The sequence below is a fragment of the Bactrocera tryoni genome, unplaced genomic scaffold (genome assembly GCF_016617805.1).
Source record: "Bactrocera tryoni isolate S06 unplaced genomic scaffold, CSIRO_BtryS06_freeze2 scaffold_236, whole genome shotgun sequence".
Lineage (NCBI taxonomy): Eukaryota > Metazoa > Arthropoda > Insecta > Diptera > Tephritidae > Bactrocera > Bactrocera tryoni.
This window is the reverse complement of record NW_024395962.1, coordinates 18,794-24,627: the sequence shown is the minus strand read 5'-3', so window position 1 is coordinate 24,627 and position 5,834 is coordinate 18,794. Positions and strand designations below refer to the sequence as shown.

General features: G+C 35.2%; 1 pseudogene; it reads left to right on the top strand.

The window, feature by feature from the left end:
- Nucleotides 1–2,956: 2,956 nt before the first annotated feature.
- On the top strand, nt 2,957–3,700 carry LOC120780213 (annotated as a pseudogene).
- The last annotated feature ends 2,134 nt before the right edge of the window (nt 3,701–5,834 follow it).

The following is a 5,834-nucleotide window of genomic DNA, read 5'->3' as shown; positions in this document are numbered from 1 at the left end:
TGAGGTTTCTTAGGGTTATATCGTTTTAGCATATTTCGCGCTTTTGTAGAGCATATTTGCTCATCTACACAAACACGTATTTCTAGCGGAACTTTGGCGTATGCCTTGTTCAAGGCATCAACGACTGGGCGAATTTTGAAGATTCTATCGGCATCAGGATGGTTCCTTTGGAGACACTTTGAGTTGTCGTTGAAATGAAGATGCTGCCTAATCTTTTCAAATTTACTAAAAGGCATAGTGTCTTGAATTACGTTTGTACCCAGGATGGAGCCCCAATGGTTAGTCACCCGAGGTAGCTGAATTAGTGACATGAGATAAACGACACCTATAAATTGTCGTATTTCTATCTCAGATACATGAAAAGTATTGTTCGCATCTTTCTGTATCAAATAGAGGTTTGTCTCTTCAGAAATTTTCCTTATTAGTTCAGGTGGAAATAGATACAAGAAATAGTCTATAGGAGCCTCAAGATCCAAGATATCAGAACGCATTGACTCGTTGCCAGTGAAAGCCAGCTGTTGCTCATTTAGCTCTAGATTCTTTTTCTTCCACAGTGTTAGCTTTTCAGGCTTTTGAAGTTTCGTAGAAGGTCCTGAGGTATTTGGAGTGTCTAAGCTGCTAATCATCGGTTCTACTTCTTCCTCAGGATTGAAATTACGATCGACATCGCTCAAGTAGTCTATCAAATAATCTATGTCAATTCCATCTCACAAAGACCATTCATTCAACTCGCCAAAATCTGGGTCGAAATCAGGGTCAGCCAAACTGTCGTCGTCAAAGTCGAGACCATCTTCACTCATAGTATCATCCTCAAGTGCACGAGCGATCTCGTTGTTTGCCAGACTCCTTAGTCGCTTGGCCATCATAAAAAGAATAATTTTATGTAAATATTCGCAGTGTTCATACAAAAAAGTTCCCATTTCTGTATGATGTAGCCTAGAAGACACAATCCCTAAATACTACCTAATACAAAACTACTTAGAAAATATGAAAAGAAAGAAGTTTTATAGTAAACTTTGAACACTTACCTTTTTGATTTTTATAAAAAGAAGCACAAATAAACGCAAAAACTATTTTTTATTAATTTCTGTACTTCACCACATGCTCTCTGTTTGAAATATTTGACTTCACTGAAGAAAAAGCTTCATTGGAAAAAAGTAACGGCACTTAGTTTGTTTTGCTTATGCTTGATTAGAGGAATGGAGTGTAGACTACATTCTACATTGCTTGACAAGACGAAAAAAATTACTACCAGTAGAATTTAGGAAGGTGAAACGGTTTGTTGCCTGAAGTCTACCATACGTTATAGAGGGTTAAGCGCTTTGCTCACTTCACTGTGGAATTCGGCTAAGGTTTTCCTTCCTTGTACGATCTTTATCATTACCTCTAATAAAAGGACGTATAGTGGCCTTTGGTCCGCAAACGTTTAATCCAATCTATTTATTATGGAATAAAAATTCATCTTCGTGTTGTGGTTTGTAAGAATATCTGCTGCTGCTCCTGTTATGTTTGTGTGTACTATACTGTTTAAATGAGTTAAGCATCCACCCCCTCTACTCGGTAAAACTGGCGCATCCTAATGCTACAGTGCAATACACCACAGCCGATGACACAGTAACACAACACCAACTCAACTCACCACACCTGTACAACCCACTAAACAAAAGGATGGACAACAGGATAGCACACTATTCGTTCGATACACTACGTCTACATTTAAACTTTTCACCGATCCTGTAAGCGTTAATTCGAATCGTCAACAATCCGGAACTCAACATCACATCGTCTATATATCAGCAACAACCGGTACACATGCGCCTAAACATCATCTCTCGCTGCTTTATACGGACACCGTCTCGTTGATCATCAAGTGCTTTTATTTACATGTATAGTACATTTTTATTATAAATATACTTAGTGGTAAACAGATGTGTATAATACCAGATCAATTACAATCAGTTTAAATATAATAGGGGTATTCGGGATCTGTTGTATTTGCCATTGTATTATTGTATTCGTGGTTTCTGTGGTTTTTATAGTAAAAGCTTAGTACGCAGCTCTCAAGAAACGTTAAAACTTCATATAAAAAAACGCTTAAGAAACGGTAAAGAAACTTTCCTGCGATAAATTTACTTGTGCTAGTACGCAGCTCTCAAGAAATCTAGTACTAATTTTTAATGCTTTTTTCAGTAAAATGTGAATATGGCAAACCTGGTTTTGCCAAGAAACATCAAATCAACAATTGTTTCTTGAAGGAAATTCAAAGTAATCGTCAAATTCATCCTAAATTAGTTGAAATCATTATTATGAAGTATATTCCATTTTGAAACGTTGTATAAAACCTACCAATCATCAACAACATTTCAAAAATCTCAATGAAAATATTTATGTTACCATACACATACACACATACATATTACGCACAAAGTTTGTTTTCTTTGTTTATTCTCTCTTGCTCTTCTAATGTAGATCATTCACAATGCGTAACCAGCTGTCATAATTACTTGAGAAATAATGTATTTTTTTTCTTGAGCAATTACTTGAGAGCTGCGTACCAACCTAAATGTAGTAAAAATCCAACAACAAAATATACATACCATTCAAATACAACAGTGTAAGAAAATACAATAGTGCGACCCTATTGTAATTGTGGTTTTTGTTTTGTACATTTCTCACAGCTGATCACAATTAAAAAGATGGCATGATGATAAGTGGGACAAGTTCTTAACTATTTGCAGGAGCATCCGTCGTTTGAAGTAATTTGCAGCTATTCCTATTTTGTTTGTTTATATTTATTTGTATGGACGCTTTTATATCTTTCTATACTACAGATGCCTTCTGCACAAATTTCTTACAAAAAATTACTATTAAAAACAGGAATTTCAGAAGATTGGAATTTAGTTCGGTGGAAAGTACGCAACATGCGCACCGCATACAACAAAGCAGAGCAGTGGAGAAATCGGACAGGCGCCGGCCTGTTAGAGGAACAAGGTATCGAAAGTATTGATCGTAAGTATAATGAATTTCGAAATTTATAATTTATTAGTAATTTATTTTATGTTTTTAGAAAAACTGAGCAAGATGTGTCCCCATTATAAGCGATTGCAGAGCATATTTTTTAAGAGCAAATCGGCAGACTCGACACAGTACGTGTTCCAGTCCGAAGATGGTACAACTAATCATGGTGAATGTGAAATTTTTCAGCAGAGCGAATATGACAGTGGTAGTATGTTCGTTGACGAAATTGCGACAACGACTGAAAGCGAACATGATAATGTATTTTATACGTTGCCGAATGATATCGAAATTGCAACACCAGTTTCTTCTAAACGAGCTCAAAATATAAATGACAATAAGGCAGTAGAATTCGCTGAAAAGATGAGGAAATCGGCACCGAAAACAGCAATTAGCAAATTATCTGCACTACAATCGGAAAGAAATGAGCTACAAATGCAACGCTTAGAATTAGAAAAGGAGAAACACAGAGACTACATGGAAAGGGAGGAAAAACGGATAAGTATAGAAAAGGGAAAAGTTTGTTTTGGAAAAAGAAAGACATGAGAAGATGTTTGAGCTGGAAAAAGATAAATTAGCCATAGAAAAAGAGAACAATAAGGATAAATTAAAAATTTTGACTATGGAGCTGGAGATGAAGGAGCGGCTAGCACGTTATGAGTTAGAACTAAAATACAATCAGTAAAACAGAAGCTAAGTTTTTTTCAGAAAACAGAAACCAAAAATTACACATTTTCTTTATTTATATATTTAACAACAATCTATTGTTATATGAAAGAGTGCCTCATTAAACTTTTTGTTTATTAAATTTACTTTTAACTTAAAAAACTTGTACCGTTACTAGTCAAACATCATATGGTATAAACCATGTCTCTTCATTTCGATTTCCTGTCGGGTATTAGTTTGGAATTCTTCTTCTGGTTGGTTTGGTTCTCGATTTTCTTGATCGACAAATATTGTCTCTATTTCCTTTTGGTTTAATAAAATATTGTGCAAAATGCAGCAGACTCGAAACCAATCACAACAAAATTTGTGACTTTCTCTGTTTTGAATTCGCATTCTGAGCTCCTTTAGACTACCAAACTTCTCTTTTAACAACCCAAAACAATTTTCAATTCGTACGCGATACTTACTATGGCGTCGATTAAATTTATTGCGTTTTTCTGTGTCCAATTGCTTTGAGTTGCTTCGATATGGTGTTATTAACGTTTTGGAAATCGGATAAGCTGAGTCACCTGCTAGCCACTGAAATCCTGAAAAAAATTTCGACTCTTCAAGAAACAAAGCGCATGTTTTATATACTTAAGCATCATGAGCGCTACCCACATGGCCCACTACAATATGTCGAATTCTGCATTTGTGGTCACAAACCACTTGAGCTTTTATAGAGTAACGTCGATTTTTAGAAAAATACGTCGTGTGGTTATGGACGGGCGCTTCGGCAAGAGCAATCTCTGTTCCATCTACGTAACCAATGCAATATGGAAGTTCGTTGAACGTTTGGGAAACTATTAAATTTCTTTCAGCGTAATCTGGCCAAAATATAATTTTTCTCTCCAATCGTTGGGAAGCTTTAAATACTCTTTCTGTTACAACGCCAATTGTGCTTCCATCGCCAATTCCAAAAATAGAAGCTATTTTCCTTATGGAAGCATTTTTACCGTAAGTCCCAAGTCTGTATAACACAACTGCAACTTGCAACTCTATAGAAAACTGTTTGCAGAATCGATCAACCCTTAACATTTGCTTCAACCTGGTATCATCCAGTTCACTTAACACATCCAAACGCCAAGTTATACTTTTTGGAATAAATTTCTCAATTCCTCGGCGGCACTGCAATATAATGATCACCTCTTCCATAGAGCAGTCTAAAATATCATCCACGGCTGCTTCATCGGCATCTACAAATACGGAACTCGAATAAACAGCTCTTTATTTATAAGTATTTAAGTTAGCTACCGTTCACATTTGATTTTCACAATTATCAACAATAAAATCTAATATTTTAGTTTTTTCGCTTTTTCGCGGCATATTTCTCACTTTTGTTTATTTGTTGTGGCACAAAAATCAGCTGTTCGGCAAATTTTACAACGACATTACAATGGGTGTGTTCGCGATTTTCTTGTGTATTTCTGAATTCGTTGTAAAAAGAGTAAATAATTACTACGAATACAACAGATTCCGAATACCCCTAATATAAAGTACACTTGGATTCTTTGTTGATAAAGTGGAGGTGAGTAAATTAGTGAAAAGGGCACCTAGTGGGTTTACATACACTTTAAACATGGTCCTTCGAGCCTTACCGAAAGGCACTATTGGTTTCTACAAAATTTCATAAAAAAAGAGACGTTTTGACATATATACATATATGGAGCGGTGGCAGAATTGAAACAAACAGATACATAAATATTGGAAAAAAAAGTTAGTGTCGCGCAAGTATATAAAACCTAAAAAGAGGTGACAAAAAGTGACAAATGAAAAAACACAAAAAATTAACACTAACTCACCATAAGAAAAATAAATACAATTTACATTAGCACATAAGTACAGAGCAGTGCAGTGACACAAGAAAAAAAATAGATACCTGCAAATATATGTAAATTATTGTGGCATGCCAGTGAACATACATACATAAGCACATACATACTTACATATATTTGAGCGGAAGAATTAGTTAGTAGGGTTGATAACTAATAGGACAAGAAAAATTTGAAAAAACGTTGAGCAAATACAATCAATCATTAACACGGCAGCACATAAAAGTGCAAAACTGCAAAGAACAAATCCCAAGAGAAAAAAATCATTGCAAATCAATAAGA